This window comes from Bos grunniens, chromosome 19, assembly GCF_055505025.1.
Source record: "Bos grunniens cultivar Pamir isolate PY7600 chromosome 19, Bosgru_T2T1.0, whole genome shotgun sequence".
Lineage (NCBI taxonomy): Eukaryota > Metazoa > Chordata > Mammalia > Artiodactyla > Bovidae > Bos > Bos grunniens.
The window spans coordinates 52,540,142-52,565,277 of record NC_141183.1 but is presented as its reverse complement, the minus strand read 5'-3'; the positions used below and the strand labels follow the sequence as shown (position 1 = coordinate 52,565,277).

General features: G+C 38.2%; 1 protein-coding gene across 1 annotated transcript in view; it reads left to right on the top strand.

Annotated features, from left to right (window-relative positions):
- LOC147352657 (uncharacterized) overlaps positions 1–12,795 on the top strand; it is a 48,317-nt gene extending 35,522 nt beyond the window's left edge. The window contains exon 5 of the mRNA XM_086361034.1: positions 11,158–12,795. The gene's annotated coding sequence lies outside the window, so the exon portion shown is untranslated. The remainder of the gene's footprint in view (positions 1–11,157) is intronic.
- Positions 12,796–25,136: the final 12,341 nt, after the last annotated feature.

Sequence of the window (25,136 nt, the reverse complement as noted above, 5' to 3'; positions counted from 1 at the left end):
CAAGAAGATGATATATCTTTTTTTAAGTAGTATTTTCATGTCATTTTGAAAGGTCTAAGTTTTTATTTTTATGCAGCCAAAATGTATAAAATTTTTTTCTTTATACAATCTGAATTTGGTAACACATGCTTGAAAAGGCCTTTTCCACTCCAAGATTATAAAAATATTCATCCATGTTCCCCTCAGTATTTTTATGCTTTCATATTTTATCTTTAAATTTTGATACATATGGACTTTATTTTGGCATAAAGTAATGATTCAGCTTTAAAAAAGTCTAACCAGTTGTCTCATTACATTTATTGAATAAGTCATCTTTCTCCCACTGATCTGGAATGCTAACTTTTATCATATACTGAATTCAGTGTGTATTTGGGTCCAGATTTCTTTTTGACATTTGTCCTGTTTCTATTCTAATACAGTAAATATTCAGCCTCTTTAGAGAGCTGGGTGATTTCACCAAGATGATTAACCTTTAATTCCCTGTGAAATCAGTGTTTTTCTTCCAGCAAAGATTATTTCTCCTGTGTTTGAATTTGGCAGAGAAGCCGCTTGTCCTTTCCCCAGGGACAGCAGCTAATCTTCATTACCTTAGAGTAGGGATGAGCATCTATATTAGAGGACACATATGAGGTCTGAGGTATTTTAATGTTATTAATTCAGAAACCGAGGATGCCTGGGTCCCCTTGTCCCTTTGGTGTCCCAGACTGAGGAACTTTAGGGAGCTACATGCAAGGATGAGAATATAATAACTTTCTCTATGGAGATATGTCAGCTATTTCTTCTTTCTCCAAAACTAGTTGTTTCAGAGGAGACCCAAAGAAACTTCAGTAAGAGGCAGAAAAAAATAGAGACCTGAGTCATGAAGAAGATGCAGATAAGGCCCAGTCAATGCCTTGAATTCTGACCAGTCATGTTAACCACTCCTCCTAAGAGCTTATGGGCCCAGAAAGGTCTTTTGGGGTCAGTAGCATGAGGAGATGGAGCAGAAGTGTTCCCTTCCCCTGAAATCTGCAAAAGTAAAGCATACACCTCCAGTGTAACCAAAATGTCCCAGAATTGAAAAGTTAAGATGAGGTTGGTAGTAGTTGTGGTGGGAGCCAGTGTGCCCTTAGTCTTTTTGTGTTCTCAATCTATGCATTTTCACAACTTTTACAAAGCCCAGTGCCTTAGAATTTCTCCCTAAAAACTTCAAGAATTACCTTTAGGGTAATTGACCTCCTAGTTGAGGGTATCTTCCACAGTCTCTCTGAAAATATTATTACTTCAGGATCTTTTTTGAGGTAGTTTTTGATGACATAATTCTAGGTTGACAGTTATTTTCTTCTCAGACCTTAAAGACATTATTCCACTGTCTTCTGGCTTCTATTATTGCCATTGAGAAATGTCCTGTTATTGCTGTATTTTTCTCTAGCTGATTTAGGATCTTTTTCTTACCTTTGTTTTTTTTTTTCTTACCTTTGGTTTTACAATGATGTGTCTTGGCATGGATTTCTTTTTATTTAGAGTGGGATTCATTTAGTTTCTTCAAAGTCAGGATTTGAATTTCATCAATTCTAGAAGATTCTCAGTCATAATTTTTTGAACATGACCTCTCCTCTGTTCTGTCCATTTTCCCCTTCTGGTGCCAGATGCACATTGGACCTTTGCACTTTATCATCTATGACCCATAATTTCTCTTTCATCTTTCCATTTCTTTGTCTCTATGGTATATTTGGGGCTTCCCTGGTGGCTCAGTTGGTAAAGAATCTGCCAGCAATGCAGGAGACTTGTGTTTGATCCTTGGGTTGGGAAGATCCCCTGAAGAAGGAAACGGCAACCCACTCCAGTATTCTTGCCTGGGAAATCCCATGGACAAAGGAGCCTGGTGGGTTACAGCCCATGGGGGTTGCAAGAGTCAGACATAACTTAGCGACTAAACCACAACCACCACCACAATGGTATATTCTAGGTAACTTCCTTGGGACTGTCTTATAGATCACTAATTATTCAGCTGTTCAATCTTTCCATTGATTTTATACTTTTAAATATTATATTTTTGTTTCAAAAATTCTGTTTGGTTTTCTAATCACCACCCACTCTCATGCTGTTTTTTTTTCTTTTTTTGACTGTGCAGCAGGATTTCAATTCCTTGATCAGAGATTGAACCCAGGCCTTGGCAGTGAAAACACCAAATCCTAACCAGTAGATCACCAGGGAACTCCCATTGTCAGGCTATTCTAATCTTTTTTTTTTTTTTTTTCTAATTTTATTTTATTTTTAAACTTTACATAATTGTATTAGTTTTGCCAAATATCAAAATGAATCCGCCACAGGTATACATGTGTTCCCCATCCCGAACCCTCCTCCCTCCTCCCTCCCCATACCATCCCTCTGGGTCGTCCCAGTGCACCAGCCCCAAGCATCCAGCATTGTGCATCGAACCTGGACTGGCAACTCGTTTCCTACATGATATTTTACATGTTTCATTGCCATTCTCCCAAATCTTCCCACCCTCTCCCTCTTCCACAGAGTCCATAAGACTGTTCTATACATCATTGTCTCTTTTGCTGTCTCGTACACCGGGTTATTGTTACCATCTTTCTAAATTCCATATATATGCGTTAGTATACTGTATTTATGTTTTTCCTTCTGGCTTACTTCACTCTGTATAATAGGCTCCAGTTTCATCCACCTCATTAGAACTGATTCAAATGTATTCTTTTTAATGGCTGAGTAATACTCCATTGTGTATATGTACCACAGCTTTCTTATCCATTCATCTGCTGATGGACATCTAGGTTGCTTCCATGTCTTGGCTATTACAAACAGTGCTGCGATGAACATTGGGGTACACGTGTCTCTTTCCCTTCTGGTTTCCTCAGTGTGTATGCCCAGCAGTGGGATTGCTGGGTCATAAGGCAGTTCTATTTCCAGTTTTTTAAGGAATCTCCACACTGTTCTCCATAGTGGCTGTACTAGTTTGCATTCCCACCAACAGTGTAAGAGGGTTCCCTTTTCTCCACACCCTCTCCAGCATTTATTATCTGTAGACTTTTGGATCGCAGCCATTCTGACTGGTGTGAAATGGTACCTCATAGTGGTTTTGATTTGCATTTCTCTGATAATGAGTGATGTTGAGCATCTTTTCATGTGTTTGTTAGCCATCTGTATGTCTTCTTTGGAGAAATGTCTATTTAGTTCTTTGGCCCATTTTTTGATTGGGTCGTTTATTTTTCTGGAGTTGAGCTGTAGGAGTTGCTTGTATATTTTTGAGATTAGTTGTTTGTCAGTTGCTTCATTTGCTATTATTTTCTCCCATTCTGAAGGCTGTCTTTTCACCTTGCTAATAGTTTCCTTTGATGTGCAGAAGCTTTTAAGGTTAATTAGGTCCCATGTGTTTATTTTTGCTTTTATTTCCAATATTCTGGGAGGTGGGTCATAGAGGATCCTGCTGTGATGTATGTCGGAGAGTGTTTTGCCTATGTTCTCCTCTAGGAGTTTTATAGTTTCTGGTCTTACGTTTAGATCTTTAATCCATTTTGAGTTTATTTTTGTGTATGGTGTTAGAAAGTGGTCCAGTTTCATTCTTTTACAAGTGGTTGACCAGATTTCCCAGCACCACTTGTTAAAGAGATTGTCTTTAATCCATTGTATATTCTTGCCTCCTTTAGGCTATTCTAATCTTGAAGTTCCCCAAATGTTGACAGTAGTTAAAGTTGGTTGATGGGTATGCGGAGGATTCACTATGCTTTTTTAAATCTACTTTTGATATGTTAAATAATTTCCATGATGTTTAAAAATTGGAGAGGAAGTGTATGTCATCAAACTTGCAAAGGTTGGAGATAACTGATTAATAGGTCACATAAAACCATGGAAATTTACATTGGAACTTGGAGAAGACAGAACTGTGGGACATGGAACTTTTCTTGGAATACCGTGTCAGATTCTGAGTGGATAGAGGACAGCAGGAAGGGGGGCTGTGATATGTTGTTCATTGTTGTTCAGTTGCCAAGTCATGTCCAACTCTTTGCAACCCCAAGGACAGCAGCACGCCAGACTTCCCTGTCCCTCACCATCTCCCGGAGTTTGCACAAGTTCATGTCCATTGAATCAGTGATGCCATCCAACCATCTCTGTTGCCCTCTCCTCCTTCTGCCTTCAATCTTTCCCAGCATCAGGGTCTTTTCCAATGAGTCAGCTCTTTACATCAGGTGGCCAAAGTATTGGAGCTTCAGCTTTAGCATCAGTCCTTCCAATGAATATTCAGGGTTAACTTCCTTTAGGATTGATTGGTTTGATCTCCTTCCTGTCCAAGGGACTCTCAAGAGTCTTCTCCATACCACAGTTTGAAAACATCAATTCTTCGGCACGTTGCCTTCTTTATGGTCCAACTCTCACATCCATACATGACTACTGGAAAGACCATAGCCTTGACTATACAGACTTTTGTTGGCAAAGTGATGTCTCTGCTTTTTAACGCACTGTCTAGGTTTGTCATAGTTTTCCTTCCAAGAAGCAATCGTCGTCTAAGTTCATGACTGCAGTCACCATCCGCAGTGATTTTAGAGCCCAAGAAGAGGAAATCTGTCCCTGATATGTGGGATATGTGATTTGTGGGTCTATTCAATTTTCTACAGGGCCTAGAATCAGATAATCACCTCATATACTATAATACGTACCTTTGAACGTCATGAGTTTGCTGGTGTTTTCAGGGATTTTGGAAAGGTGTAACACTGGCTTCTGCCGGGTTAGTATAACTGCTCCATTCTGGCTAATCTAGTATAGTTAATCTGACCTCATGATTTAACTGGTATCCGCAGCCAATGTATGCCCTGCCTGAGATTGACTAAGATAAAGAAGGTAAGAGGCAATGAGGAAAATAATAGTTCAGACTTCTTTTCTTAGGTAACACAATTCTCTCTTCCCACCTTCTCTCCTGTCATGAAACTTTGAAGAAAATTTTTAATTAAAAAAATTTAGAGTAGTAGTAGAGCCTCGCATTCAAAGATCTTCCATACACAAGGCAAGGCCTAAAATATGTCCTTGGAATCACCAAGGTTTCTCTTGCAAACATTTTAACAACGTTTCTCTGTTTTAAAATATGTGGTTACGTATGTCATGTTATTAGATCTTTACAGCAACCCTCTTGGGTGAGGCATTTATTACTAAGTCATTTTATAAAAGGAGAAAAAAACAGTCCCTTTTGCTTTACTTTAGTAAATTCAGGTTCCTCAGTTTGACATCTCATTCCTGGCACATAGTGGGGGCCCTCAATAAATACTTGTTGGATAAGTGTCATATAAAATATTGTTGGATTTATGAGATTTTTTATTTTATATACAGTTCCAAAAAATGAAATTCTCTTTTGGCGTTGGCATCCTCAAATATAGTCTTTTTGAGTAGTCTTTGCAATGATTTAAACAAGGAAATTTTTATTTGGAAAAACTGAGTTAGAACTGGTTCCTTGAGCTGTTGTCCACCCTCCAAAAGTGTATAGTCAGGCTATCATATATAATTGACAACTTAATTAGCTACAGCTTTTCATTAAGGTATGATAATAAAATCATAGTGAAAAATTTAGAAGTTTTTAGGAAAAAAACTCAAGTTATTAACATTTGAACTGGGGCAAATAATAACTTCATTACTTTAGAATAAAATTTGGCATATGAAAAGTTTGATAATGAATTGTAGTAGGATTAATCACACTCTTCAGCATTTGCTGAGTGATACTTGAAGCTATTATAAATGGGAAATAAATTATAATTGTATTGCTGCTGAGATTACTATCTTTCTCAGAAATCTAGAACATTACAGCAGAGACACACATGAGGGCACTCTAATCAGCCAGAAGCTGGGAATGCATAAGTATTTGTTACCACGAATGAGAATTTAAAGAAGTCAAAACCGCTACTACTTTTCAGATGGAAAAACAAATGCACAAAGACATTGTGAGTCTATGTACCCTATTCTTAGAGTAAATAAATTGATTATTCAGTTTTTTAAAAAGATTGTACAGCAGTCCTTTGTCACCGAATTTATGCTAGAGAATTTTGACTCTTACCTTGGCAATACTTTATTTAAAATCTTTACCCATGGCATGATATAATTTATCTGTGAGATGTAACAGTTAAAATATTTATTTCTGTGAATTTTTGTTCCACAAAATGTTAGTTGTGCTTTTTTTTTATGGGTTAAAGCTCAACTGATTTCTTTGGTTACAATCCTTAGTCTTTTCCCCATCTCTGATATGTTCCTAGATTGTTCTTTGGCTTTCATATAAATATAAAAGCTAGAGGAATTGCTGTAGTAGTTAATAGAACATAAAAGAGACAGCATAGAAAGTTGCCTCTTTTGGAAGATCAGTGACTTTCACTGTAGAGACACAGCAGGCACAAGGTGCCCTCTCAGTGAGAGAGCTGAAAGAACAAATATTATGATCCCACCTTCCTTCCCACCCTGATTTCCTGCCTCGGTTCGCTGTTGGCCAAACTCAACCAAAGCCTGAGAACCCTTTTGATGTGGTCTGTTAGATCAGCCTCTTTGGGCAGAGTGCATAATGGAGAAGGATGGAGAGTGAATCTGGAAGGATAAATGGAAGACATATGTCAGCTTTAACAGCATCATCTTTTAGGATTTGAAATAACTCAACTAGAATTCCATCGCCTCCACTAGCTTTGCTCACAGTGATGCTTCCTAAGGCCCACTTGACTTTGCATTCCAGGATGTCTGGCTGTAGTTCAGTGATCACACCATCACGGTTATCTGGGTCAGGAAGATCTTTTTATATTTCTGTGTATTCTTGCCACCTCTTCTTAATCTCTTCTGCTTCTGTTAGGTCCATAGCGTTTCTGTCCTTTATTGTGCCCATGAAATGTTCCCTTGGTATCTAATTTGCTTGAAGAGATCTCGAGTCTTTCCCATTCTATTGTTTTCCTCTATGTCTTTGCATTGATCACTTAGGAAGGCTTTCTTATCTCTCCTTGCTATTCTTTGGAACTCTGCATTAAAATAGGTATAGCCTTCCTTTTCTTGTTTGCCTTTAGCTTCTCTTCTTTTCTCAGCTATTTGTAAGGCCTCCTCAGACAGCCATTTTGCCTTTTTGCATTTCTTTTCCTTGGGGATGGTCTTGATCACTGCCTCCTGTACAATGTCATGAACCTCTGTCCATAGTTCTTCAGATACTTTATCAGATCTAATCCCTTGAATCTATTTCTCACTTCCACTGTATAATCATTAAGGGATTTGATTTAGATCATACCTGAATAATCTAGTGGTTTTCCCTACTTTGTTCAATTTAAGTCTGAATTTGGCAATAAGGAGTTCATGATCTGAACAGTGAGCTCCCAGTCTTGTTTTTGCTGACTGTACAGAGCTTCTCCATCGTTGACTGCAAAGAATATAATCAGTCTGATTTCGGTGTTGACCATCTGGTGATGTCCATGTGTAGAGTCATCTCTTGTGTTGTTGAAAGAGGGTGTTTGCTATGACCAGTGCGTTCTCTTGGCAAAACTCTGTTAGCCTTTGCCCTGCTTCATTTTGTACTCCAAGGCCAAACTTGCCTGTTACTCCAGGTATCTCTTGACTTTCTACTTTTGCATTCTAGTTCCTTATGATGAAAAGGACATCTTTTTTTGGTGTTAGTTCTAGAAGGTATTGTAGGTCTTCATAGAACCATTCAACTTCAGTTTCTTCAGCATTACTGGTCAGGGCATGGACTTGGATTACTGTGATATTAAATGGTTTGCCCTGGAAACCAACAGAGATCATTCTGTCATTTTTGAGATTGCACCCAAGTACTGCATTTTGGACTCTTTTATTGACTCTGAGGGCTACTCCATTTCTTTTAAGAAATTGATGTATGATAAAACCAATACAATATTGTAAAGTAATTAACCTCCAATTAAAATAAATAAATTTATATTAAAAAAAAAAAAGAAATTCTTGCCCACAGTAGTGGATATAATGGTCATCTGAGTTAAATTCGCCCATTCCAGTCCATCTTAGTTCACTGATTCCTAAAATGTCAGTGTTCACTCTTGCCATCTCCTGTTTGACCATTTCCAATTTACCTTGATTCATGGACCTAACATTTCAGGTTCCTATGCAATATTATTCTTTACAGCATTAGACTTTACTTCCATCACCAGTCACATCCACAACTGGATGTTGTTTTTGCTTTGGCTCCACCTCTTCATGCTTTCTGGTGTTATTTCTCCACTGTTCTCCAGTAACGTATTGGGTATCTACTGACCTGGGGAGTTCATCTTTCAGTGTCATATCTTTTTGCCTTTTCACACTGTTCATGTGGTTCTCAAGGCAAGAATACTGAAGTGGTTTGCCATTCCCTTCTCCAGTGGACTACATTTTGTCAGAACTCTCCACCATGACCCGTCCATCTTGGGTGGCCCTACACAGCATGGCTTGTAATTTCTTTGAGTTAGACAAGGCTGTGGTCCATATGGTCAGTTTGATTAGTAGTTACATATGGATGTGAGAGTTGGATGTGTGGAGAGTTGGCTGTGTGGAGAATAGGATGTGTGGAGAGTAGGCAAGTATGGATGTGAGAGTCATGTATGGATGTTTCCAGTAGTCTTGTATTGATATGAGAGTTGGACTATAAAGAAAGCTGAGCACCAAAGAACTGATGCTTTTGAACTGTGGTGTTGGAGAAGACTCTTGAGAGTCCCTTGGACTGCAAGAAGGTCCAACCAGTCCATCCTAAAGGAGATCAGTCCTGAATATTCATTGGAAGGACTGATGCTGAAGCTGAAACTTCAATACTTTGGCCACCTGATGTGAAGAGCTGACTCATTTGAAAAGACCCTGATGCTGGCAAGATTGAAGGTAGGAGGAGAAGGGGACCACAAAGGATAAGATGGTTGGAAGGCATCACTGATTCAATGGACGTGAGTTTGAGCAAGCTCCAGGAGTTGGTGATGGACAGGGAAGCCTGGTGTGCTGCAATCCATGGGGTTGCAAAGAGTCAGACATGACTGAGCAACTGAACTGAACTGATGTCAACTGCTGTATTTATAGCACCTAGAACATTGTGAGACATAATTTTTTGACATATAAAATCAAGGTTTTTAAAAAAAAAATTTATTGGCGTATAGCTGGTTTACAATGTTGTGTTAGTTTCAGGTGCATAGCAAAGTGAATCAGTTATACATATATCCATATATATCCATTCTTTTTTTAGATTCTTTTTCCATGTAGACCATTAAAGAGTATTGAATAGAGTTCCATATGCCATACATATGTTCTTCTTAGTTATCTGTTTTATATATAGCAGTGTATATATGTCAATACCAATCTCCCAATTTATCCCTCCCCACTTAATGTAACAGCTTTATTAAGTATAAGTCATGTATCAAACAACTGACCCATTTAAAGTGTATAATTCAATGGGTTTTAGTATAATCACATTATTAAGAGCTGTGCAACTGTTATCATAATTAATTTTAGAACATTTCCCCACCCTCAGGAGGAAACCCCATGTCCATTACTTGCCACTCCCATTTTGTCCGTACTCTGGCCCTGGGAAACTACTAATCTACTTTCTATCTCTATCAGTTCAGTTCAGTTAAGTCGCTCAGTTGTGTCCAACTCTTTGTGACCCCATGAATTGCAGCACGCCAGGCCTCCCTGTCCATCACCAACTCCTGGAGTTGACTCAGACTCACGTCCATCGAGTCAGTGATGCCATCCAGCCATCTCATCCTCTGTCGTCCCCTTCTCCTCCTGCCCCCAATCCCTCCCAGCATCAGAGTCTTTTCCAATGAGTCAACTCTTCGCATGAGGTGGCCAAAGAATTGGAATTTCAGCTTTAGCATCATTCCTTCCAAAGAACACCCAGGACTGATCTCCTTTAGAATGGACTGGTTGGATCTCCTTGTAGTCCTATAGGATTTGCCTATTCTGGACATTTTGTATAAATAGAATCTTAAAATGGATAATCTTTTTTTTATAGAGGAAATAAAATCTTTTTAAAAAATTAATTTTGATTAGAGGATAATTACTTTACAGTATTGTGATGGTTTTAATATTTTATGACTGGTTTCTTTGGCTTGGCATGTTTTCAGGGTTCATCCATGTTGTAGCATGTATCAATATTTCATCCCTTTTTATTGTTCAATAATATTACATTATGTGGATATATTGCATTTTATGTATTCAGTCATCAGATGATGGGTAATTGAATTGTTTCTGCTTTTTGGCTACTATGAATAATGCTGCTATGAACATTTGTTTTTAAGTTTTTTGTGGACATGTTTTCATTTCTCTTGGAAATATGCCTAGAAGTGGAATTGATGGATCATACGGTGACTATTGGGGCTTCCCAGGTGGTGCTAGAGGTAAAGAACCTGCCTGCAAGTGCAGGAGAAGTAAGAGACATGGGTTCAATCCCTGGGTTCAGAAGAGCCCCTGGAAGAGAGCATGGCAGCCCACTCCACTACTCTTGCCTGAAGAATCCCAAGGACAGACAAGCTGGGCAGGCTATAGTCCATGGGATTGCAGAGAGTCAGACATGACCAAAGCGACTTAGTTCGCATGGTAACTATACATTTAACATTTTGAGGAACCACCAGACTGTTTTCAAAGCGAATGTACCATTTTACATTCCCACCAGCAATGTATTAGGGTTCCAGTTTCCCCACACATCTCCAACACTTATTATTGTCCTTTCTGTTATAGCTGCCCTAATGAATGTGAAGTGGTATCTTATTGTGGTTTTGACTTATATTTGCCTGATGGTCAGTGATATTGAGTATCTTTTCATGTGCTTTAGGCCATTTGTATATTTTCTTTGAAGAAATGTTTATTCAGTTCTTTTGCTTATTCTTATACAGCGTTATTTTTTTCTTTTTAAAATCAACTTTTAGGTGTTCTTTATATAATCTAGATACAAATCCATTATAAATATATGATTTAAAAGTATTTTCCCCATATTTTTGTGAGTTGTCACAAAAGTTTTTAATTTTTATAAAGTCCAATTTATCTGTTTTTCCTTTTGTCTCTTGTGTTTTGATATCATATCTAAGAAGATTTTGCCTAACCTAAGAGCACAAAGATTTACTCCTTTATCTGTTTGGGCTGCTGTAACAAAAATATCATAAAAACAAGAGAAACGTCTACGTGGCTGATAACAACAGAAATTTATTTCTCATTCTTCTATAGTCTGTGAAGGCCAAGATCAAGATGCTGGCAAATTTGTTATCTGATGGGGACCTGTTTCCTGGTTCACAGACTGCTGTCTCTCACTGTATCCTCAGGTGGCAGAAAGGGCAAGGGAGCTGTCTGGGGTCTCATAAGGGCACTAATCCCATTTATGAGGGCTTCACCTTCATCACCTGGTCACTTCTCAGAGGTTCACTTCTAAATACCACTTTGGATGTTGAGATTTGGCATATGAATTTCGAGGGATACAAACATTGTCTATTACAGTTTTCTTTTGTGAATTTTACAGTTTCAACTGTCATGAGTAAATTTTGCACCTAGAAATTTTAATAAATATTGCTGAATAAAAAACATTGTTGCATTTAAACTACTCTTTATAGCCACTGTTGGTGAGGATATCTGAGAAATGAAAACTCTAACACAGTATCTTTGAGAATGTAAGTTATGATAACCTTTTTGGAGAACTGTTTGACAGTATGTATAAGGTTCTAGTGCATATACCCTCTGATCCAGTAATTTCACTTCTAAGAATTTATCTTACAAATATATGGTAGAGGTGCTGTTAATCAGTTCCACTTAAACAACTTAAACAGCTCACCAGAATAATCAACACTGTAGTTCTGTCTTGAAAGTACACACTAACACTAATTAAGTGTACACTAATTCCCATCCTAAAGCCCACAGTCCACTGAACTCTACGCTGAAAAAAAGCTGAAGTGGGAAATTGTCAACCTTATGTTTTGGCAATGGTTTATGCAAGACACATGATATACAATTATACGTGATCAGTGAAACTCACTCTCCAAATAAAAGACCCTGACAATAGACAATTTGACAAATAGTCAAAATATTAGAGAAGAACATATTTACTATGTGTCTTAAGTTAATATAAAGCATTTGAAACATTTTGCATCAATTTTTACATTTTCCTTGAATTGATTAAGCAACCACTGGTCCCAATAGGGTTAGATGAGATGGCTTCTACTCTACTTATTCAAGAATATTCATTGTAGCATTACATAAAACAGCAAAAATTTGGAAATAACCAAATGTCCCACCACAGGGGGTTGGCCAAATAAATTATGAAACACTTATGTAATGAAATGCTAAGTGACTATAAAACATGATGTAGATATATTTATACTGACATCAACAGATGTTTAACATATATTAAGTGAAAGAAAGGAAATTATTAAGCAGAATGTATAATAATCTTATTTTTATTAAAATAACTAAAAAAACTGTTCCTGTAATAAAGCCACACATATATGATAAGGAAAGAAGGTTAAATTATGACTACTTTCCATTGCTACTCCTGCCCTTCTTATTTTTCTAAGAAAGAAAGGTCCTTGATTTACTTGACTAATTACCTAATAATGGGATCAGTTTGACTGCAAACTAGAAAAGCCTGCAGACTACTCTACTTGAGAAAAGAAAAGGGAAACATGAAAGACAGGGAAGAGCAAGGAGGTTTATGAAAAGGTGACTATGAATTGGGAGGAAGAGACCATGTGAGAGAGAGAAAGCAGTTTTGTGAAGTGGAGGAAAAATAAAATGAACACTTTGGAAATTTTGTAATATAATTTTCATGTTATTTCTTTTCTGAACAGTGCAATAAAGCTCTCTGTTGCTCACCAAGCTTTTGGAGTTGGTGTTGTGTTTTTTAAACCTAGATACTGATTTCAAATATGGATAGAAAAAAATATCAGAAAAAATTATACCATATCACTGGTAGTGATAATCTCTGGGGAGATAATTTTGTGGGGGAACTTTCATTTTCTTTGTTGGATGTTTCTTTAAGTGTGAATGTTCTGTAATGAGCATGCATTCCATTAGTTAATAGGAAGCAAAATATAAAACTGTGGGGTTTGTTCCCTTATCTCAGGGCAAAAGGTGAAAGTAGTGAAATAAAAATGACTTAATTCTATCCAGGGTTTTTAGATCAAAGCTTTCCCACTGATACTATTAAAACAACCAGCTGCCTTTATTTTTTATTTTTTGATTGAGGTATAGTTGATTTACAATGTTATATGTATCAAGTATACAGCATGCTGCTGCTGCTGCTAAGTCGCTTCAGTCGTGTCCGACTCTGTGCGACCCCACAGACGGCAGCCTACTAGGCTCCTCCATCCCTGGGATTCTCCAGGCAAGAACACTGGAGTGGGTTGCCATTTCCTTCTCCAATGCATGAAAGTGAAAAGTGAAAATTGAAAGTGAAGTCGCTCAGTCATGTCCAACTCTTAGCGACCCTATGGACTGCAGCCCACCAGGCTCCTCCATCCATGGGATTTTCCAGGCAAGAGTACTGGAGTGGGGTGCCATTGCCTTCTCCGAGTATACAGCATAGTGATGCATAATTGTAAAGGTTATACTCCATGTATAGTTATTATAAAATATTGGATATATTCCCTTTGTTGTAAAATATATCCTTGTCCACTGTCTTTAATTTTGAAGGTATTGACTAAACTTAATTTTCATTACAGATATTTGCTCAACTACTGTAGCACTTGGAATTATCAGCTGTGTAAAGGATGAGCGTGTGTGTGTGTGTGTACACGCACGCACACACATAACCACATATTGTTAAATAATTAAAAAAATAATTTATTTGTTTGTTTATTTTTGATTGCTCTGAGTCCCCTTTGCTACACGGGCTTTTCTCCAGTTGCGGTGAGCAGAGGAGACTCGTCATTGCAGTGCATGGGCTTCTCATTGTTGTGGCTTCTCTTATTGCAGAGCACAGGCTCTCAGCACATGAGTTTCCATAGCTGCAGCACGCGATCCCGGTACTTGTGGCTTGCGGGCCCTAAAGAGTGTTGGCTTCAGTATTTATGGCACATGGGCTTAATTGCTCTGCAGCATGTGAGATCTTCCCAGACCAGCAACTGAACCCGTGTCCCCTGAATTGGCAGGCAGATTCTTATCCACTGTACCACCAAGAAAGTCCTGTTGAACAATTTTTATCAACTTTAGTTCATAAATCTTTTCAAACAGTTTCAATGACTACTTGTTCATATATGGTTTTTTTCTTATTTTTAAAATAAACTTAACTTTAGAGAAGTTTTAGGGTCACAGCAAAATTGAGAGGAAGGTACAGAGATTTCCTCTGCACTCACTCCCCAACATATGCACAGCCATCCCCATTATCAATATCACCCACCAGAGTAGTACATTTGTTACAACTGATGAACCTATATTGACACATCATTATCATCCAGGCTTCATAATTTGCATTAGGATGCACTCTCGGTATTGCACATTCTATGGGTTTAGACAAATGTGTAATGACATGTGTCCACCGTGCTTGTTTGTGTGCTGCGTCCCTGTCGTGTCTGACTTTTTGCAACCCTATGGTCTGCATGTAGCCCACCAGGCTCCGCTGTCATGGTTTTTCCCAGGCAAGAATACTGGGTCGCCATTTCCTCCTCCAGGGGATCTTCCTAACACAAGGATTGAACCTATGTCTCCTGTGTCTCCTGATTGGCAGGCGGATTCTTTACCACTGAGCCACATGAGAAGCCTGCTATATCCACCATGCTGCTGCTGCTAAGTCACTTCAGTCGTGTCCAACTCTGTGTGACCCCATACACGGCAGCCCACCAGGCTCCCGTCCCTGGGATTCTCCAGGCAAGAACACTGGAGTGGGTTGCCATTTCCTTCTCCAGTGCATGAAAGTGAAAAGTGAAAGGGAAAAACTCAGTCATGTCCGACTCTTAGCGACCCCATGGACTACAGCCTACCAGGCTCCTCCATCCATGGGATTTTCCAGGCAAGAGTACTGGAGTGGGGTGCCATTGCCTTCTCTGATACCATATCCACCATATGGTATCATATATTGTAGTTTTACTGCCCTTAAAATCCTCTGTGCTCCTACTAATCATCCTTCTCTCCAGGCTGCCTACTCCATTCTGGACTAATGGAGTATTTATGGGTCCAAAAGGATATGGGAACAAAGGAATGTTATTCATGAGTTTGAACATGATTATCAGGCATAGGCCTGAGAGAGAGCCTAATGTCAGCAAAAAGAGCCAGCAGACCCAAAGAAGTCTGAAGCAGGAAGGCATCTCAATACCTAGGAGGGCCCAGGTAGGAATGAACACGTCAGCTTGAATAGATGGCAGCTAGAAGCCCCAACATCATGTCCATCTCTGGAATTTAGGAATTCCAGAAAAGGCAGGAGAGGGACATTCTGCATTCACTGAGATTAAGTTCCTGCCCATTAGGAAGAATGGGAGTTTAAAATAGGAATTAAATGTAGTGATATAAAAATCAAGTTAACTTCATGTACTTCTAAGTTAAAGTCTGAAATCTATAAAAATCTAAATATGCTGCCAATGTCTTACTAGAATGTTTTGAAATGTAGTTTCTTGCATCTGAAAAGCTTTAGGCTACCTTCCAAACATCATGACTAGAAAAAAGGTGTCATTGTCCTTGATTCTGAGGACATATTGCATAAGGAGTAGATGTATTAACCATAGCTGTGTAGAATTAAAATAGTACCTTGATAGATACTCAACAAAAATGTGTACTTATATTCACTAAAAGATATGCTCCAGAATATTCATAGCAGCATTATTTGTAATAGCTCAAATCTAGAACCTAACCAAATGCCCACTGATAGTATAATGGAGAAATAAACTGTGGTATGTTTAAAAAATGAAACAGTTTGTAACAGTGAGAAGGAGCAATTTATGACAGCATGACTACATTTCACAAATCTAAACCGGGTAGAAGAAGCCATTCACAAAAGTATGAACGTATTATGTCATTTATATCAAGTATAAATGCAGGAAAAACTATCAGTTAACTGTCAGGATAGTACTTACCTTGGGGGGTGCAGTGGCTAGTGAGTAGAAGTGAGACTAAATGGTGCTTCTTGGGAGTTAGTAGCATTCTACTTCTTGATCTGGTTGAGTATATATGGATGTGTTTGTTTTGTGAAAATTCATTCAGTTGTACTTATATATGTCTTTAAAAAGTACTGTGGCTCTTATGTACTTGTTCTTCCTTTCGGCATTCAACTGTGCAGTTTCCAGTTTATGATTTGTCAAAAAAGCAGAGAGTCAGGTAAAGAAAAGTTAAGCCCTGAAAAATGGGATGATCAAAATTTTAAAATTTTTTCCTTTTTACAGTGATAGATATTTTCTTCTACTTAAAAGATGATTGCTCAAAATAGTAGAGTAATTTTGGAAGGACTCCTGAATTTGAAAGAAAACTACATCTTGGAATACCTAGTACTTAAGATGATTTCCATGTGAGGATGCTAAGGAGTCTAAACTTGCTTTATGAAGATGGACTTTCTTGAACAGCACCACTTAGATAATTCAGCATTCAGAGCATCAATGAAAACTTAGCACTTTAAATCTGGCTGGATTGTAGATAGAGACTGTCATGTTAGATTTAGTACAACTGTAGAATTAATACTAAAAAATCCCATGCTGCACAGTTTTCCCATATGTTACATAAAAATGCTATATAGTTTCTCACTCACAAGCTGCTACATTAGAGTGCTAGCTGATTTTATGCCTTCTTCTTGCTTAATGTTTTCATTTATAAACAACCGAATTTTAAGCCACATTGGTCAAACAATCTATTGCAAAATAATTTAGAGTAAAACTATAATAAATTTATACAAAGTATTGATTTAACATTTATTTTCAAACTATGAAAGTCAATGAACCATAAATCTGTAAATAAATTGGTGAAGCAAAAGACATAAATGACAGAAAATTGGTCACTGTGTCGTGTATTTTCTTTTTAGATGGCTACATAGGGAAAATATATGAGAGGAAGCTTCATAAAATTTAAAATTAGTAACATAAAAATAACATAATGCACAAAGAAGTAGACTGTCTCAACAAAATTGTGAAGAAAACCACCCAGGAATCTGGTTCATAATCTTGACATACTGGCTTCACCATTCTACTGAATGATACCCTGCAAAGGAAAGCATCTTCACACTCTTCTGCTTCCAAAGATTTTTGGAGGCAGATAGATAGAGTCTATTTAATTCTTAGAATATCATGTTTCTGTTTGTGTGCATATGTTTGAATATCTTTACTATTTAAAAGACCGCACTGAAGACATCACCTTGGCCCCCAGTAGATGTTTGAATCCCCTCTACTACGTGCTTTAAACAGTCATTCAGCCTGGATTTGATCACCTGCAGTGATGGAAACTCACTACCTTCAATACATTTTGGTCCATTTGTTCTAGCCTTGACTGGTTCCTTAGGGATTATGGCAATGCCAGTTTAGTCTCATTTTGTCAGATAAAACCTTTTTTTCTAAAAAAACCTTTGAAATCCAGTTTCAGTGGTGTCAACTGGGCACAAGAGAGACCAAACAAGAGAGTCACTACGTTAATGAAGATACACCATCATCATTGCTTAGGAAAAAAAGAAAGTCCTTCACTTTGACACATTTAATTGATAGTTGCTGTCTTCATTAAATATTATTAGTGTGAAAAAAAGATGGGTTTTCATTTGGAAAATTATGTTATAATGAAGTACATTCCCATTAAAAATTTCTGAGATCCACCCTGATTGGACTAGTTTAGGTTTAGTTCATGTGCCTATCATTGACCCAGGGGCCAGGCGAATGGGATTATTAGCTCCGTCATGTGCTCTAACTGTAGGGAGGTATTCTGTCAGATCATGTTGACTGTGACAGGGTGAACAGTGAATCACAAAGGAAGATGAGGCTGTGGTCAGGTCTGCTGCGAATGTTGTGCAGGTTGTGCACTACACAACCCCAAGGGTTACCTCTCATACCGTCTGCAGGGTGACTGGCACCACCTTGGAGTTCTGTGGTGCATAACCTATGCAGCTGTATGCAGTACCCTGGCTGTGACTTGGAAAAGGAATTATTATCATTCTGGAGAAGCAAATTACAAATGTCCACTGTTCTGATTAACTATATTTGAATATCTGTTTGTTCCCAAAAGGCTTAAGAGGATACTTATTTTTTTAAATAAAGGTAAAAATTATTTTTTAAAGTTGACAATGCAGTCTAAATAATAGAACAATGAATTTATAAGCAGAATAATTCTGTAATTCTATTCACTCTGCCTCATATGTATTCAAACAAATGTTTAAATAAACATCTTGTCCAGCATGTGGTTATTTTGTGAGAGTCATGATTTTTCCCAAAAGTTAAGAGGGTACTTAATGATCCTCAATCTTATCTGGTCTATTTATATATTCTGTCTCTGCAACAGTGGTTTTCAGTTCTTTTTTCTCCTGTTACAATATGAACCAAGAATGGTTTTCATGGAAGTGCATACCTGGGTTACATAAATTCTGAAGTGTGTGTTCTTGAACTCCATTTGTTTGAACTCCTTTGTTGCTTATTCAAGAAAGCACACCTGTGGTCTCTTGAGCACCATAGGAAAAGAGAGGCGTGGACCTGATTGTGTGTGCTCTGTTCATGGCGATGTGACTTCCTCCCCTAATCATAGCAAGCCGGGTCAAATGGGAAATGCTTAGAGGATCTCTCGTAAACTGTTTTGAGTGATACCTGCAAGAAGCAGTGACAGGCATTTTGGTATCCTGGATGTCCATATATCTGCTTAGGCAGCGCACCTGATCTATCACCTGTGCCTATCTGAGCGAGTGACTTCCCTCGTGGTTCAGATGGTAAAGAATCTTCCTGCAATGCAGGAGACCCGAGTTTGATTTCTGGATCAAGAAGGTCCCCTGGAGAAGGAAATGGCAACCCACTCCAGTATTCTTGTCTGGGAAATCCCATGGACAGAGGAGCCTGGCAGGCTACAGTCCATGGGGTTGCTGAGTCAGAAGTGACTGAGTGATTAACACTTTTGCTTCACACCAGACATACAGAATCAGAAATTGCAGGAACGGGGCCCAACGAGCTGTGGTTTAACAAGCCTTCTAGGTGAACTTAATACACACAGAAGTTTGCAGACTTAAACCAATGCTTCTTGAACTTTATCTTTTGGCCGTGCCCTGGGTCATGTGGGATCTTAGTTCCCCGACCAGAGATCCAGTGAACCTGCGCTCCCTGCATTGGAAGCAGGGAGTCTTAACCACTGGGTCGCCAGGGAAGTTCCAGTGCTTCTTGAACTTTCATATGCATAAACATCACCTGGAGATCTTATTAACTGCAGATTCCGGTTAATAGGCATACTGATGCAATGGTTACATACAGATCCCTCCTTCAGGACTGAACCTCCCGGGAACCTCTCTGGGAATTGCCTTCAGTCAAAGAGAGCCACCTCATGCAAAGTCATGCCCCCTTCCAAGGGGTAGCCTGCGTCCAATGGCTGGTTGACACTCAGGAATAAAAGTCCTACCCCTTTTCCTCAAGGCAGAGAGCCCTCACGGGAATCTCTGATCTCTAGACATCCCTGTAGAGTCAGCTGAAGCCTCTCTTGCTTCATAGTTCAACTTCTCCCGCTTCACAAACCTGCTGTCCTCACCTCTCATAGGTGTTGTTCTCTACATAGAATTGCCAGATTTAGCAAATATAAATGCAGAACACCTAGGTAAATTTAAATTTCAGATAAACAAAAATAATATTTAATATAATGAAGTGAAAGTTGCTCAGTCGTGTCCAACTCTGTGACCCCATGGACTGTAGCTCGCCAGACTCCTCTGTCCATGGAATTCTCCAGGCAAGAATACTGGAGTGGGTTGCCATTCCCTTCTTCCCAACCCAGGGATCAAACCCAAGTCTTCTGCACTGCAGGTGGATTCTTTACCATCTGAGCCACCAGGGAAGCCCAATATTTAAAATCTCATTCAAATATGAAGGAGAAATCAAAAGCTTTACAGACAAGCAAAAGCTGAGAGAATTCAGCACCACCAAACCAGCTCTCCAACAAATACTAAAGGATATTCTCTAGACAGGAAACACAAAAACGGTGTATAAATTCAAACCCAAAACAATAAAGTAAATGGCAACGGGATCATACTTATCAATAATTACCTTAAACGGAAATGGGTTGAATGCCCCAACCAAAAGACAAAGACTGGCTGAATGGATACAAAAACAAGACCCCTACATATGCTGTCTACAAGAGACCCACCTCAAAACAGGGGACACATACAGACTGAAAGTGAAGGGCTGGGAAAAGATTTTCTGTGCAAATAGGGACCAAAAAAAGCAGAAGATAAAATAGACTTTAAAACAAAGGCTGTGAAAAGAGACAAAGAAGGTCACTACATAATGATCAAAGGATCAATCCAAGAAGAAGATATAACAATTATAAATATATATGCACCCAACACAGGAGCTGCAATATGTAAGGCAAATGCTAACAAGTATGAAAGGAGAAATTAACAATGACACAATAATAGTGGGAGACTTTAATACCCCACTCACACCTATGGATAGATCAACTAAACAGAAAATTAACAAGGTAACACAAACTTTAAATGATACAATAGACCAGTTAGACCTAATTGATGTCTATAGGACATTTCATCCCAAAACAATGAATTTCACCTTTTTCTCAAGCGCACATGGAACCTTCTCCAGGATAGATCACATCCTGGGCCATAAATCTAGCCTTGGTAAATTCAAAAAAATTGAAATCATTCCAAGCATCTTTTCTGACCACAATGCAGGAAGATTAGATCTCAATTACAGGAGAAAAACTATTAAAAATTCCAACATATGGAGGCTGAACAACACGCTGCTGAATAACCAACAAATCACAGAAGAAATCAAAATTTGCATAGAAACGAATGAAAATGAAAACACAACAACCCAAAATCTGTGGGACACTGTAAAAGCAGTCCTCAGGGAAAAGTTCATAGCAATACAGGCATACCTCAAGAAACAAGAAAAAAGTCAAATAAATAACCTAACTCTACACCTAAAGCAACTAGAAAAGGAAGAAATGAAGAACCCCAGGGTTAGTAGAAGGAAAGAAATCTTAAAAATTAGGGCAGAAATAAATGCAAAAGAAACAAAAGAGACCATAGCAAAAATCAACAAAGCCAAACGCTGATTCTTTGAAAGGATAAATAAAATCGACAAACCATTAGCCAGACTCATCAAGAAACAAAGGGAGAAAAATCAAATCAATAAAATTAGAAATGAAAATGGAGAGATCACAACAGACAACACAGAAATACAAAGGATCATAGGAGACTACTATCAGCAATTATATGCCAATAAAATGGACAACGTGGAAGAAATGGACAAATTCTTAGAAAAGTACAAATTTCCAAAACTGAACGAGGAAGAAATAGAAAATCTTAACAGACCCATCACAAGCATGGAAATTGAAACTGTAATCAAAAACCTTCCAGCAAACAAAAGCCTGGGTCCAGACGGCTTCACAGCTGACTTCTACCAAAAATTTAGAGAAGAGCTAACACCTATCCTACTCAAACTTTTCCAGAAAATTGCAGAGGAAGATAAACTTCCAAACTCATTCTATGAGGCCACCATCACCGTAATACCAAAACCTGACAAAGATGCCACAAAAAAAGAAAACTACAGGCCAATATCACTGATGAACATAGATGCAAAAATCCTTAACAAAATTCTAGCAATCAGAATCCAACAACACATCAAAAAGATCATACACCATGGCCAAGTGGGCTTTATCCCAGGGATGCAAGGGTTCTTCAATATCTGCAAATCAATCAATGTAATACACCACATTAACAAATTGAAAAATAAAAACCATATGATTATCTCAATAGATGCAGAGAAAGCCTTTGACAAAATTCAACATACATTTATGATAAAAACTCTCCAGAAAGCAGGAATAGAAGGAACATACCTCAACATAATAAAAGCTATATATGACAAACCCACAGCAAACATTATCCTCAATGGTGAAAAATTGAAATGATTTCCTCTAAAGTCAGGAACAAGACAAGGGTGCCCACTTTCACCATTACTATTCAACATAGTTTTGGAAGTTTTGGCCACAGCAATCAGAGCAGAAAAAGAAATAAAACGAATCCAAATTGGAAAAGAAGAAGTAAAACTCTCACTATTTGCAGATGACATGATCCTCTACATAGAAAACCCTAAAGACTCCACCAGAAAATTACTAGAACTAATCAATGATTATAGTAAAGTTGCAGGATATAAAATCAACACACAGAAATCCCTTGCATTCCTATACGCTAATAATGAGAAAACAGAAAGAGAAATTAAGGAAACAATTCCATTCACCATTGCAATGGAAAGAATAAAATACTTAGGAATATATCTACCTAAAGAAACTAAAGACCTATATATAGAAAACTATAAAACACTGGTGAAAGAAATTGAAGAGGACACTAATAGATGGAGAAACATACTATGTTCATGGATTGGAAGAATCAATATAGTGAAAATGAGTATACTACCCAAAGCAATCTATAGATTCAATGCAATCCCTATCAAGCTACCAACGGTATTCTTCACAGAGCTAGAACAAATAATTTCACAATTTGTATGGAAATACAAAAAACCTCAAATAGCCAAAGCTATCTTGAAAAAGAAGAATGGAACTGGAGGAATCAACCTGCCTGAATTCAGGCTCTACTACAAAGCCACAGTCATCAAGACAGTATGGTACTGGCACAAAGACAGAAATATAGATCAATGGAACAAAATAGAAAGCCCAGAGATTAATCCACGCACATATGGACACCTTATCTTTGACAAAGGAGGCAAGAATATACAATGGATTAAAGACAATCTCTTTAACAAGTGGTGCTGGGAAAACTGGTCAACCACTTGTAAAAGAATGAAACTAGAACACTTTCTAACACCATACACAAAAATAAACTCAAAATGGATTAAAGATCTCAATGTAAGACCAGAAACTATAAAACTCCTAGAGGAGAACATAGGCAAAACACTCTCCGACATACACCACAGCAGGATCCTCTATGACCCACCTCCCAGAATATTGGAAATAAAAGCAAAAATAAACAAATGGGATCTAATTAAACTTAAAAGCTTCTGCACAACAAAGGAAACTATAAGCAAGGTGAAAAGACAGCCTTCAGAATGGGAGAAAATAATAGCAAATGAAGCAACTGACAAACAACTAATCTCAAAAATATACAAGCAACTCCTGCAGCTCAATTTCAGAAAAATAAATGACCCAATCAAAAAATGGGCCAAAGAACGAAATAGACATTTCTCCAAAGAAGACATACAGATGGCTAACAAACACATGAAAAGATGCTCAACATCACTCATTATCAGAGAAATGCAAATCAAAACCACTATGAGGTACCATTTCACGCCAGTCAGAATGGCTGCGATCCAAAAGTCTACAAGTAATAAATGCTGGAGAGAGTGTGGAGAAAAGGGAACCCTCTTACACTGTTGGTGGGAATCCAAACTAGTACAGCCACTATGGAGAACAGTGTGGAGATTCCTTAAAAAACTGGAAATAGAACTGCCTTATGACCCAGCAATCCCACTGCTGGGCATACACACTGAGGAAACCAGAATTGAAAGAGACACGTGTACCCCAATGTCCATCACAGCACTGTTTATAATAGCCAGGACATGGAAGCAACCTAGATGTCCATCAGCAGATGAATGGATAAGAAAGCTATGGTACATATACACAATGGAGTATTACTCAGCCATTAAAAAGAATACATTTGAATCAGTTCTAATGAGGTGGATGAAACTGGAGCCTATTATACAGAGTGAAGTAAGCCAGAAAGAAAAACACCAATACAGTATACTAACGCATATATATGGAATTTAGAAAGATGGTAACAATAACCCTGTATACGAGACAGCAAAAGAGACACTGATGTATAGAACAGTCTTTTGGACTCTGTGGGAGAGGGAGAAGGTGGCATGATTTGGGAGAATGGCATTGAAATATGTATAATATCATGTATGAAACGAGTTGCCAGTCCAGATTCGATGCACGATACTGGATGCTTGGGGCTGGTGCACTGGGACGATCCAGAGGGATGGTATGGGGAGGGAGGAGGGAGGAGGGTTCAGGATGGGGAACACATGTATGCCTGTGATGGATTCATTTCGATATATGGCAGAAACAATACAATATTGGAAAGTTTAAAAATAAAATTAAAAAAAAGAAAAGTTAAAAAATAAAAAATAAAATAAGCATGTCCCCAATATTGCATTGTTTATTGTTTATCTGAAATCCAAACTTAACTGGGCACCCTGTATTTTATCTGGCAGCACTATCCCTGTAGCACTACCAAATAAACTTCCTGCATGTAAATCTCAGAGTCTCAGAGTCTGTTTCCCAGGGATCCTAATTGACAAAATGACAGTTAATCAAGTAACAGTTAGTTCTGGGAGATACTCGGAAAAGCAGACTGAAATGGGATTTTGGAGCTGTTTCACCCAACAACTGGCTTACAATGAAGACCTGATCACTGATGTAGATGTTAACCCTTGCCAAGTGGTTGTTGTGTAATTGTGAAAACTCTGCCTGTGGGTAACTGGGATGGAAGACCAGTGGAAGGGGATGCTCTGGAGGGTTCTTTGAGAGTTCCAAGGGATGTAATTGACTTTGGAATTGGATGATTATTTCTCCAGTCTATTAATGCATTATAGAAAGATGATGAAAGGCTGAGGGTCATTAATCACCTATATACATTGAAGTGTGAAACCAGAGACCCTCCTTGCCAGCAAATAAAGAACCACTAATACAGCTGGAATCAAGATTGCCGGGGGAAATATCAATAACCTCAGATATGCAGATGACACCACCCTTATGGCAGAAAATGAAGAGGAACTAAAAAGCCTCTTGATGAAAGTGAAAGAGGAGAGTGAAAAAGTTGGCTTAAAGCTCAACATTCAGAAAACTTAAGATCATGGCATCTGGTCCCATCACTTCATGGGAAATAGATGGGGAAACAGTGGAAACAGTGTCAGACTTATTTTTTTGGGCTCCAAAATCACTGCAGATGGTGACTGCAGCCATGAAATTAAAAGACGCTTACTCCTGGGAAGGAAAGTTATGACCAACCTAGATAGCATATTCAAAAGCAGAGACATTAC